Source organism: Protopterus annectens, chromosome 3.part0 (assembly GCF_019279795.1).
Source record: "Protopterus annectens isolate FY-2018-M chromosome 3.part0, PAN1.0, whole genome shotgun sequence".
Lineage (NCBI taxonomy): Eukaryota > Metazoa > Chordata > Ceratodontiformes > Protopteridae > Protopterus > Protopterus annectens.
The window spans coordinates 1759800133-1759812523 of record NC_056731.1 but is presented as its reverse complement, the minus strand read 5'-3'; the positions used below and the strand labels follow the sequence as shown (position 1 = coordinate 1759812523).

At 39.1% G+C, this 12391-nt stretch overlaps 1 non-coding gene across 1 annotated transcript; it reads left to right on the top strand.

The window, feature by feature from the left end:
* The first annotated feature begins 4175 nt into the window (after positions 1-4175).
* Positions 4176-4257, top strand: TRNAS-CGA. The gene has a single exon. It is a non-coding gene; the product is annotated as a tRNA-Ser (tRNA).
* The last annotated feature ends 8134 nt before the right edge of the window (positions 4258-12391 follow it).

Genomic DNA, 12391 nt, shown 5'->3' with positions numbered 1-12391 from the left:
TCACATGAATTTCTCTTAATAGACCTGATTACTGCATTCATCTGTTGTACCAATCTTCTAACATTTTGGGGCCTTTTTTACTTTCTGTACTTTGTTATTTTCATCTATCTTAATATTTTATCTATCTCTATTAAGTCAAAAAGGTCTTCCCTGAAATAAGTTTCTTCTGAACTATGAGCACTTTCTTTGCTATCTGTTCCATGTGAGTATTTCATAGAGAGGTCCATGGCATGTTCCTGTGTCATATCCTCTTCAGGTGCACGCTGCTTCATCTGCAACTCCTTTATATGGGACTCCTTTGGCACATCACTCTACAACATTGACTTTGTAAGAACTGCATCTGTTTCTTGCCTTTTCCCTTACTGTGCAACTTCAGTCAGACTTTCATACTGGTCTCCTGCAGAAGACTTTGGTACATCATTCTGTGACAAATCATCTTCAGTTACTCCAACTCCACCTGATGCTCCTTAATTGGGGGACCCATTATTCCTTCATGCTGCAAAATTGTCTGTGTTGGATTCCCCACACTAAATTCTACACTTTACAAGGGTCTAGGACACATGCTCGACTAGCATATGTCCGAATCACAAAACATTGAACACACATACATGAAAGCACTTAACATTGAAAAGCACTTCTGTGTATGTTGTTGTTTGTTTGTCTTTTGGCTATTTCCCAGTAAGGGGTCGCCACAGTGGAACTCCGGTCCGCTAATGATTGGCAGTAGATTTTTACGAAATGCCGAGGTGCCAGCTCGACGCCCAACCTTCAACGAAGGCACGCCCATTTATGCATGCATGTCTTTCGAATGCTACCCAACCACGGGGAGGACATGCAGACTCCACACAGAAGGCACTCCCAAGCCAAGCCGAAAATTGAATGGGAGAACCTCTTGCTGTGAGGTAACAATGCTACTGCCATACCAACGTGCAGAGAAAAGCACTTACGTGTATGTGTAGTTAAAAAAAAATCTATGTTTCTGCAAGCCCCCCTGCACCCCCACACCCCCCTACATTATTATTCTCACTCCAAGATCGCACTACAGTGGGGAAAAGGGAATTTTCCCTTATCCGCACTGTAGTCTGATCTACGAAACAGGCACACATACACGGAAGTGCTTGTCGATGTTAAGCGCTTTCATGTATGTGTATTCGATGTTTTGTGATTCGGACATATGCTAGTCGAGCATGTGTCTGGATCCCTTTACAAATAATTGTTAATTTCAGTTTCTCTTTGTTTAACTTCTACCTTTCTAATCCTTGTTTGTATATTTCCTCTTTGTTTTTCTTATTTTTTGTATTGTGAAAAGTTTCCATATGCAAGTTTTTTTGCCTACATTTATCTTCAAATATCTTTAGAGCTGCTTTTTTATTGATTAATTTGACAAATTTTTTTGCAGAAATATTGTTCATAGAGTTAACAGATTAGTACTAGGCTAACTGCCCTTGTGGGCCATTTCAAGCCTCGCCAATGACACCATGTGAGAATCAAACCCTGCACCTTGTGTCTGCAAAGTAAACACCTTAACCATTATGCCATCCTCCCACCTAAATACACAGCCTTTGCAGGACTTAAACCCAGGACCCTGTACACTATAGTCACAGTGGTTAACCACTAAGCTATCCCAGCAGTAAATAATCTGACCTTGCAAGTCTTGAACCCAGGACTCTACACACCATAGCCACAGCAATTTACCACTAAGCCATGTGCCAGATCTCTTTTTCTTTCCCATGTCTGGGTTTCTTTGTTATGTCTTTCAAAAAAACACCTCCACTCTGGCTCCTTTTTTAAGATTGCCCAACATTTATTTGTCTATGCAATGTTTTATTGGAACTGTTGTATTAATGAATTAATTTTTTTATCTGAAGCTTTTGACACTTTTTCATGTGCTAATATTTTTCTTTCTCATAATTTCTCTCTTAATCTTTATGAATATCTTCTATCTGGCAATTCTAGGGTTCTTGCATAATTGTAGCAATACATATAATTCTTCTTTATCCTCAGTAGTCCACTTTGTCACCTTTATAGATCTTTTTTGAACTGACAGTTTTTGTTTGTGATTTCTGTGGACTACTACTTCCTTCTATATCTCCTGTATAATCCATATGACCCAATGTTCAAGGAGGTGGCACTCTGTAGGAAAACGATAATGTATGATCAGAACAAAAGACAAAATGGGGAAAGTCTACTGAATGCAAAACAAGTTGAAAGGCTTATTCTCTAGAGTTCCTAATGCACACTCAAAAAAGAGAGAGAGAGAGAGAGAGAGAGAGAGAGAGCAAGAGAAACAGAAAGAGAAAATGTTGCACTACAGATATGTTAGGTTTCAGTTTAGACGGTTTTGCAGAGAAGTGTGGCAGATGGAATATAACTGAAATTTGAACTGCTGTTCTTTGGGAGCAAAGTTAAGCTGATCAATAGTCTTGTTTCTAGAAGTTAAGATAAAACACATAACAGTTTTCTGTGTGAAAGATTTACATGAGGCATCTGTCCTGAGTAAGCAGCAAAGTATAAACGGTCCATAAGGAGAACACTGATAGAGGTAGTTTCAGAAAGCAAAGTGGTGTAATTGAAGGTCAATGCCATTGACTGGTTCACTGATCTGCCTCAGCTCTTCCAAGTGGAACTCCAATTCTGAATACACAAACACCTGTATCGTCACAAAGCAAAGACTGTTCAGGTTATGCTGAGTTAAAAAAAAAACACTCCTTGACCCAATGGCATATCCACTGAGTATTACAAAATGATAAGCAACAGCTAGTGCCAATGTTACTGCATAGGTATGAGCAACATATGAGGCATGACATGATGAGGGATGCATTAAAGATAATAACAGAAACCTTATCAAAATACAGAAAACAGAATAAAATAACCTGGTCCCAGGACAAAGGCATTCCTCAGAAAGTGTTGTAGAGAAACCAGAAAGTAAAATCAAACAAGGAAAACCAAGGCACCGTCCAGTTTCAAAGACAACAGAAATAAAAACTCTCAAGTAAAATAAAAACACAATCAAGATTTAATATAGTCAGTAAAATAACATAAAATCAAAGTTTAATATAGTCAGCTTGATTTAATTTATTTTACTTGAGAGTTTTTATTTCTGTTGCCTTTGAAACTGGACCATGCCTTGGTTTTCCTCATTTGATTTTACTTTCTAGTTTATAAAAATACAGACCCATACTCCCTGGAAATTAAAAAAAAACAATAGCCATCTTAAACTGTGATTGAAAAAAATGGTTTGAGGTCATACCAAACCTCTGTGAGCCAGTGTAAGTAAGTTAGTCACAGGACAGCATGACTAGGACAGAGATGAACATTATCTGATGGTGCTTGTTATTCGTGTTATAACAGTAGACATGAAAACGTCAACTTACCTTGGAGCCTTATTACCTGGAACTTTTGAAAACATCCAGGTTGCTGTCAAGGGATCACCTGTGCAACATTTTGTAGGGTTTGGGATTGGTCCACCATTTTAGGAATAGCTGTACATTATTACCACTAGTCAGTTTCAGGATTCCAAACCAACCAGGCTCCATTATGTCTGTTCAAGCATAAGGCTCCTTAAAACATAAATTCATGGGAAAAATAGTTTGTATTACTTAACCTCAAGTACTTCGCAAGTCATATTCAAGCTATAGTCTCAAGCAAAATAAGAGCAATTGTAAAACTAATTTAAATTGTTCTTTCTTTAGTTCTTAGCTAGAGCACTGGCCAATTAATTGGTTATTGAACCTCAGAATCAGTTACTGACCCTCTGTTTTTCTGAACTGTGGAATGTTTCCCTAGAAACATTCATTGGCCTATCTAAAAAAAATCTGTAGACAATTAATGAATTTATATGTCTAGGTAATTGATCTAAATTCATTTGTTTAGTGTCTGAACTTGGAAATACTGACATGAATATCACTGCCTACATTTTAGGTAGTATTATCTAGAATTGTCATTGGTCTCAAAAATAGTGCAGAAAGTTAGGAAATTCTGGAAAAAGACATTAAGAAGAGAGAATTTTGATTCTAAAATAGGGAAGGTTATTCTACATAAGCTGAAAAAATAGGTTGCTTGCTTAAAATATTTGAAGTGGTAGGTCTGATAACTTTACATTGATGAGATAGCTCTGAGCAGTAGGTTCCAAAAGTGTCAGTTCATTTAAAATCTGATGCTGTTGATCGGGTGCTGTAATCATGGCTGAGTGGTTAAGGCGATGGGCTCGAAATCCATTGGGGTGTCCCCGCGCAGGTTCGGATCCTGTCGATTACAGTGGTTCACTCACAAGGGACAATTGGCTAGGCTTAAAATGGCTCGCAAGGGCAATTAGCTGAGTACTAATCTATGAGCCTATGTACCTATGATGATGGGATTGTGCAGTTTAGCAAAGTCTTCTGGGAACATATAAACTTAGGTGGTGTCTGACAAAACTCCCTGCCATAATGCATTGGCAAAAGTCAAAGCTAAACTCAAAAGCCTGACATAGAGAAATGACTCCTTAATTTTCTAAGGTTAGTGATGACATCTGAACTTCTGTCTTATAGGAAAATTGGGCTTTGCACAGACAGCTACTTATGCCACTGTTACTGTGAGTCAAAATGAGACATAGAGGTGACAAACACAAGAATAGAATGGGTAATGGTCTGAAAAAAAGAGTGACCTCAAATTTTAGTATAAATCTCAAAAATGCAGTTTAGACGTGTGTCCAAAAAGCTTTAAGCTAATCGAACCAACAGATCAAGCTCCAAGCTTAACGCAGATCTTAAGAGATTTTTATTTTTCAAAATGCTGCTAAACATTTTCCTGTACAATCATAAAAATAACATGATGACTCTTGGTTCTTCTTCTTCAAATGAGATTCTCCTTTATTGTGCGATCTTTTCAAAAGTTAGTTTCAGAAATCTCAAAAATGCTCTCAAACATAACCCCTCTAACTATAACTAGAGAGCATGTACTGGCTGCATTCACTAAAGCCAATACTATGGCATTAATGGGCCCTGATAACAGGCCAAAGTGTCTACTGAATAGTTTAAGATACGACTTATCAGGACTCCTGGAGTCATTATTTAATTATAGTATTAAAACAAGCTTTGTGCCACATAAATGGAGGACTGCAATGATTATCCCCTTTCATAAGGGAGGACCCTCAAAAGATACTAGAAACTACAGACCCATTAGTCTTACTTGTCTTAGCTGCAAGACATGGAAAAAATTATCATGGAAATTATCAACAAGGGTATAAGACACCTCCAGACACTGGATCCATCCCAGTATGGCTTTGTCGAAGGAAGGCCATGCTTACTGAATCTGGTGGAGTTCTTTGAAAGGGTCACTAAGGCAATGGATAAGGGGAAAATGGTAAATACTTCCTACATAGATCTGGCTAAAGCATTTGATATAATACCTCACTCAGGCATTATCAACAGAGTTATGGAACTAGGTATAAAACTCTTTATAACATGCTGGATAGCTAGCTGGCTCACTGATAGGAACTTGAAGGTTTGAACTGGTGAGGCCACCTCCACAAATAAGTCTGTCATTGTCATCAGTACAGTCCCCAGGGCTCTGTGCTGGGCATACTCCTCTTTGATGACTGCTTCTTGGATGTCAAAGTCAATGTCAAAAGCCTTTGGCTGACCAAGTTTACAGATGATTGCAAACTGGTAGCATTTACTGAATTCCTGCCAGATGAAAATACTCTTCATAAAGGTCTTATACAGACAAATGCTTGGTGCCAAAGACATGGCTTAAACCTCAATACCAAGAACTGCATTATAGTACCTTTTGGGAAGTCTACCACCATGGGTAAACATGTTATCAATAAAGCATCTTTAAAAGTTGATTCACTAGTCAAGGATCAAGGAACTAGTGTAGATAGCAACCTAGCATTCAACTTTCATGTGGCCAAGGCAGTAAGAAAATCCTTCCATGTTGATCAATGTATAAGCAAGAGCATGGTATCTACTTGCAGAGAGGTGATCATATAACTGTACTCGGCCCTCATCAGACCCATCATAGAGTAAAATGCCCTCTTTGGTATGCACTTAACCAGACACATGAAGCAACTGGAGAATCCACAAAGGTTCCTTACAAAAAAGAATACAGGGAGTAAACACAACATTCTATGCTGATTGCCTCAGAGCCCTGTCTCTTTACTTGGTATCATATAGATTTTTCTGTGGTGACCTTTGCCTGATATACAGGGCATCCCTGGACCCTGTTTAATGAACTTTTTGCAGATCTGCAAAACAAGCAGCAACAAAACTTTTAAATTAAAACAAAAACTGCATTTTGTTTGCAACATATATAGGATATGTTGGTGAAACAGATATGTTTCTCAAAGAATTCCCATTCTCTGGAATAGCCTCACTATCCATGTGATGACAGAATTCCTCCCTATCCCTTTTTAAGTGTAACTTGGGCTAATGCATGGGTAATAGGAAATTCACCCCTGGTCTGGCTCCTATGTTTCTGATGGACAGAGCAGTTAGTAAATCATCACCTATATAAATCAAATTTGTGGGTCACATGCACAGCTAGGCTTATAAGGACCCTAGTGTTCATTAGCCTAGTATACACCTATGAACCTATGAACTGTGGTCATTCAGTGAGGGGTTATTTATCAAACTAAAGATGGGAGAGTGACAGTTGTCAACGTCGGGGTCCTTAGCCAACAAGGTTCTACTATGTCTGCTCAGGACAAGACTCCTTAAAACACAAGTTCATGGCAAAATTAGCTTGCATTACCTGACGTCATGTGCTCTGCAACTTTTATTACAGCTACAAGTTCAAGCAAAATACCTGGCCTAGAACCTGATATCTTTACATGAAGTAAGCACATGCATGTATCACTGTCAGAGGAATGTTAATCACAGCATCTCAATTTCTGACCAATTAAAACTGACAAAATAATACTGAAATTATTAAAAAGTTGGTAGAAAAGAGGGGAGGCACTTGCTTTTATGAACATTTCACTTGGACCTGTGGAGTGCAATGGAGTTTTTTTCCTTTTATACATTTTATTATTTATTTTTCCTTTGTTGACAAGATTAGTCTTATTAGGCTAGTAGCTTTTTTTTTTTCCTCAGGATAGACCTGAGGTGGTATTTTTTGCTACTAGAAGAGATTTGGCCAGGGCATCAGAGAACTTCTCCTATTCCTTGGAGCTGCTAGATGATACTGAAGGACTTGTACAGCAGAGAGAAAGAGCTCTAAGGAAATCAACATCAGCATGGAGGAGGAGAGAAAAATCTATGAATAATTTGGAGGTAGAAAGTGAGAATCAGGAGAAAAATGTGCTCCATATAGAGCCCCAGAATGTAGATAGGAAAACTGGCATCAGTAGGGCTTGCAGATGATGTTCTGTAAAAGATAATTGAGCAGGATGATCCAGAGTAACAGTTTTGCTGTTTCTTGGAGTGAAATGACAGATAACTTTTTCAAAAGTGTTGAGTATGATAATGTGGGAAAGGAATAGGCGATGTGGCAGCAGAGAATGCAGTACTTAAAACTTATACAGCAGTGACACAAAGTTAAAGAGAAAAGCAACAACAAACTCAGAAGGTGACCGGCTTTATGTCAGCAGATAATTCAATAACTAAAACATGCAGCAGTGACAGTAGGCAAAAAAGGAGTGCAGCAACAAACTGTAAGTAAAACTGTTTTTAAACTGACAGGTGTTATGAATGGGGCGATTTAGTAACTGTTCTGTTTTTTAAAGCTCAAGAAATTCTGCCTTTTATACATCTATGAACAGAGACATTTTGTGAATTAACATCTTAAACTGTTGGACTGGTGATGAAATTTCAGGAACTGTGGAGCAAAAAGAAGGATATTTATTTTTGGAGCATTTTTTGTTTCTGGTAGTAATTTAAATGTTAAAAAATATATATTTGTGAGGCGCCACTTTTAAATCTGGGCCATATGCGTCCTTCCCCTCTGTGCATTCAACCCTGTGTCCAGGCTGCTGCTCCCACATCCCGTTGCTCCCCAGAGTGTTCCCCCTTCTTCACTGACCAGACAGGGGATTACTCCTCCCAAAAGAGAAGACGTCCGTGGACTACCTGCCTGTGCCTTATTAATTAATTTGTTGGGACACTCTCCCTTGCTAAAGAGACACAGTTTGCTCCCCAGAGTGTTCTCCCTTCTTCACTGACCAGACAGGGGATTACTCCTCCCAAAAGAGAAGACGTCCGTGGACTACCTGCCTGTGTCTTATGAATTAATTTGTTGGGACACTCTCCCTTGCTAAAGAGACTCAGTTTGCTCCCCAGAGTGTTCCCCCTTCTTCACTGACCAGATAGGTGATTACTCCTCCCAAAAGAGAAGACGTCCATGGACTACCTGCCTGCCCCTTACCTTTTGTAAACTGTAACTCCTTCTTGTAGCTTTATCTAATATTTATACCTTTGTGTACTATACTTTCTGCCCACTAGGTGGCACTCTACTCCAGTCTAGGGTTACACCCTGTACTCCACCTTCCCAAATATCTACTATTAATACTCTTACATCTCTTATCCCTTGACTAGTTGCTAATCCTCTTGCTACTTTCACTATACTGTCACCTTTTCTTCCTCCCACTAACTGTACTCTGTTTTTTCTTCCCTTTATTCCACAAACTTTCCCAACCTCTCTCCTGCATTTACCATACTCTACTCACCTGGATATACTTAACTTGCCTCAGGAGCCTGCTGCTCCCTGATTGTCTCTGTAGACTCTCACTTGCCTTCTGTAACCCGCTCCGTTCACCCTGAGGGCTCACTCCATTCCCCTACCCTACTCCCAAATCCCACCCACCCCCAGTGGTCCTACCTTTATACTTATAAAGCCACACCCCCTACTTCCTATCCAATAGTCATCCACAACTCATCACACACATACCATCTACACACCCACTCACATACTGACAACTACTCTCTATTACCTCTTACATACCTCAATACTCCACACTCTCTTTACTCCCACCTCCTAATTCTTAACTATATTCTATCATCTCCTTCACCATGCCCTTAACTTATACACTCACCTGCATAAAACTACCTCTCCTACTCTCACTACTATCTATCATTTTTATTCCCTATACTCTCACCTTTTATGAAAACCTAGAAGTCACATCATCTCACCAACCCCTAAAACAAACATTAGTAACAAATGAGCTTGAATTCCAAAGCCATTCTAACATAACATCCACCTCAACCTATCTATCACCTAAATACCACAGAGTAGCCCATTTCTCATTTACACTATATAGGAAATCACAACCTAATTACAGCAAACCACTGAAGCATCCTTATAGCCCACTTAGACATCCTCTCCTTCACGGGGACATTCATCCCAACCCAGGACCATATAACAACACCCTAAGACACCCCTCACCCCCCTTCACTCCCTGTACAAGCACAAATTCTCTACTCATAGCTCATCTCAATATAAGGAGTGTTAACAATAAAGTAAGCCAACTACATGCTCTACTAGATACTCACTCTTTCGATATCTTATGCTTAACTGAAACCTGGCTTAAACCAGTTACAAAAGACAATGAAATACTCCCACCTGGTTATAATATCTTGAGGTTAGACCGAACTACCAAAAAAGGTGGTGGGGTAGCAATACTGCACAAATCTCATTTACAGGTCACGTCCATACTAGTACAACCACCTCTAGAAACTAATGTGGAAATTCTTATCTCCAAGCTCCAGCTCAATACAACTAAATCTATATACATAATATGCTCCTACCTACCCCCAGGCAATAACATTAGCATCTTAGAAAATATCCTCTGCTGGCTTTCAACATCCTTCCCTCAAGAAACCATTGTACTCGGCGATTTTAATATAGACTGGAACACCTGTACCACTCTAGAACCCACAACCCATATAAACCTCTATGGCTTCTCACAAACTATTACTACCCCCACCAGAATCCATAAACCCAGCTGCAAAGAAAGTATATTAGACTGGATCTTAATTAACAGCCACCCTCTCTCTTACAAAGTAGGTATCCTTCCTAATGATATTAGTGACCATTCACTAACCTATCTATCTAGACAAAAATCCTTTATCCCAAATCAAACTACCTTTAAAATCACCCGCAACAAAAAAAATTTTGATCCAGCCAACTTTCAGGCTGAACTTCAAGCCTGTGACTGGTCACCCCCTAAGACACCTGCCAATTGATGAAGCAGTATCCCATTTTAACTCCAAATTCCTACAAATTTTAGAATTCCACGCCCCCTCACGCTCTAGAAGAACTAGATACAAAGCAGCCCCATGGCTTACTAAAGAAACCAGACAACAAATCCTACAAAGAAATAAAATCTGGTCCAAATGGAGAAACACTAAAGACCCAATTGATCAGCAGTACTTTAGACAGCTAAGAAATGCCACCAAAAATCAATAATTCAGGATAAAAACTATTTCTTTAAACTCCAACAAAATCACCATAATCAACCCCAAAGCTTCTGGTCAGGCATAAATAAACTTTTACATCCAGGCCACTCAAAAACACCTACCCCATCTGGTCTTTCCTAAACTCTCCAATGCAGATTGCTGATGCTTTCAATACCTTTTTACTGAAACTGTACAATCTCTAGCTAACACCTTACCACCTGTTAACCCTCCTCTCTCATCCTCCCCAACTACCTTAGCAGCTACCTTTCACTTAAAACCTATTCCTACAACCCTCATCTACACTCTACTTCATAAACTTAAACCTTGTACTCCCTCAGCTGATCTCCTACCACCTGAATACCTTCAAACTGCTGCAAAGCTCTTGCCTATCCCATTTCGATTCTAATCAATAGAACCATAACTGAAGGCTCAATTCCCTCACTCTGGAAAATCTCTCACATAATCCCACTTCACAAAGGAGGGAACTCAACTGAACTCTCTAACTTTCGGCCCATAGTCCTATTATCACCACTAGCCAAAATAATGGAAAATGTATCCATCAACAATTCCTTGACCACATTTTCCAATATAACCTTCTAGCTGACTGTCAACATGGTTTTAGACCATTCCACAGTACCACCACTGCTCTCCTATCCTTTACAGACTGCAGTAATAAACATCGCAACAATAACATGCACTCCTCTACTCTGTTCATTGACCTCTCTAAAGCTTTTGATATGGTCAACCATCAAATACTACTCAACATACTCAACTCTTTCTCACTTGACACACAGGCATTACAATGGTTCAAATCCTATATGCACAATAGACAGCAGGCTGTCCTTTGGGATAATAACCTTTCTAAACTTCTCCCTATTACCCTTGGTGTCCCTCAGGGCTCTATCCTGGGACCTCTACTCTTCTCCATATTCATTAACGACCTTTCTACTAATTTACCTCTACCTACCAGCATACAATACGCAGATGACTCCACTTTGATTTGTAAAGGAACCACCTCATCTGAACTTCAGTCCATCACCCAAACAGTATTTAACCAAGTAGAAAACTGGTTCCAACAATGTTGCCTCCTCCTTAATGCCAAAAAAACTAAACTATTACTATTTTCTCCAACTTTTAAATCCACCCCAATAGATTTCTCTATTATATCCATCGACTGTACAATCATAGCTCCTGACCCAACTACAAAACTATTAGGTGTATTGATTGACCACAACCTCAACTTTGACTCACATATTAATGCCACTATTAAAACTGTAAACAGAAAACTTGGATCCTTATATAGGATAAAACCTTTTCTCACCCCAGAAACCAGAACTACTATTGCCCAGACCCATCTGATCTCCACCCTCCTCTATGCCTCACCAGTTTATACTAATCTTTCCAAAAGCAACCTAAACAAATTGTCCACTTCTTATAACAATATTGCCAGGTTTGCTACTGGGCTCTCATTTAAAACTCATCACTGTCTAAATCTCAAACTTCTTGGATGGCTTGAACTAAATAACCAGCTAGAATTTCAACAACTCTCCATTACCCATAAAATTCTGTACCAGCCTAGTAATACTCCTATTCTCAGTAGCCTCATCTCCCCCTAAACAAACCTTACTAATAAAGTAAGCCAACTACATGCTCTACTAGATACTCACTCTTTCGATATCTTATGCTTAACTGAAACCTGGCTTAAACCAGTTACAAAAGACAATGAAATACTCCCACCTGGTTATAATATCTTGAGGTTAGACCGAACTACCAAAAAAGGTGGTGGGGTAGCAATACTGCACAAATCTCATTTACAGGTCATGTCCATACTAGTACAACCACCTCTAGAAACTAATGTGGAAATTCTTATCTCCAAGCTCCAGCTCAATACAACTAAATCTATATACATAATATGCTCCTACCTACCCCCAGGCAATAACATTAGCATCTTAGAAAATATCCTCTGCTGGCTTTCAACATCCTTCCCTCAAGAAACCATTGTACTGCGATTTTAATAT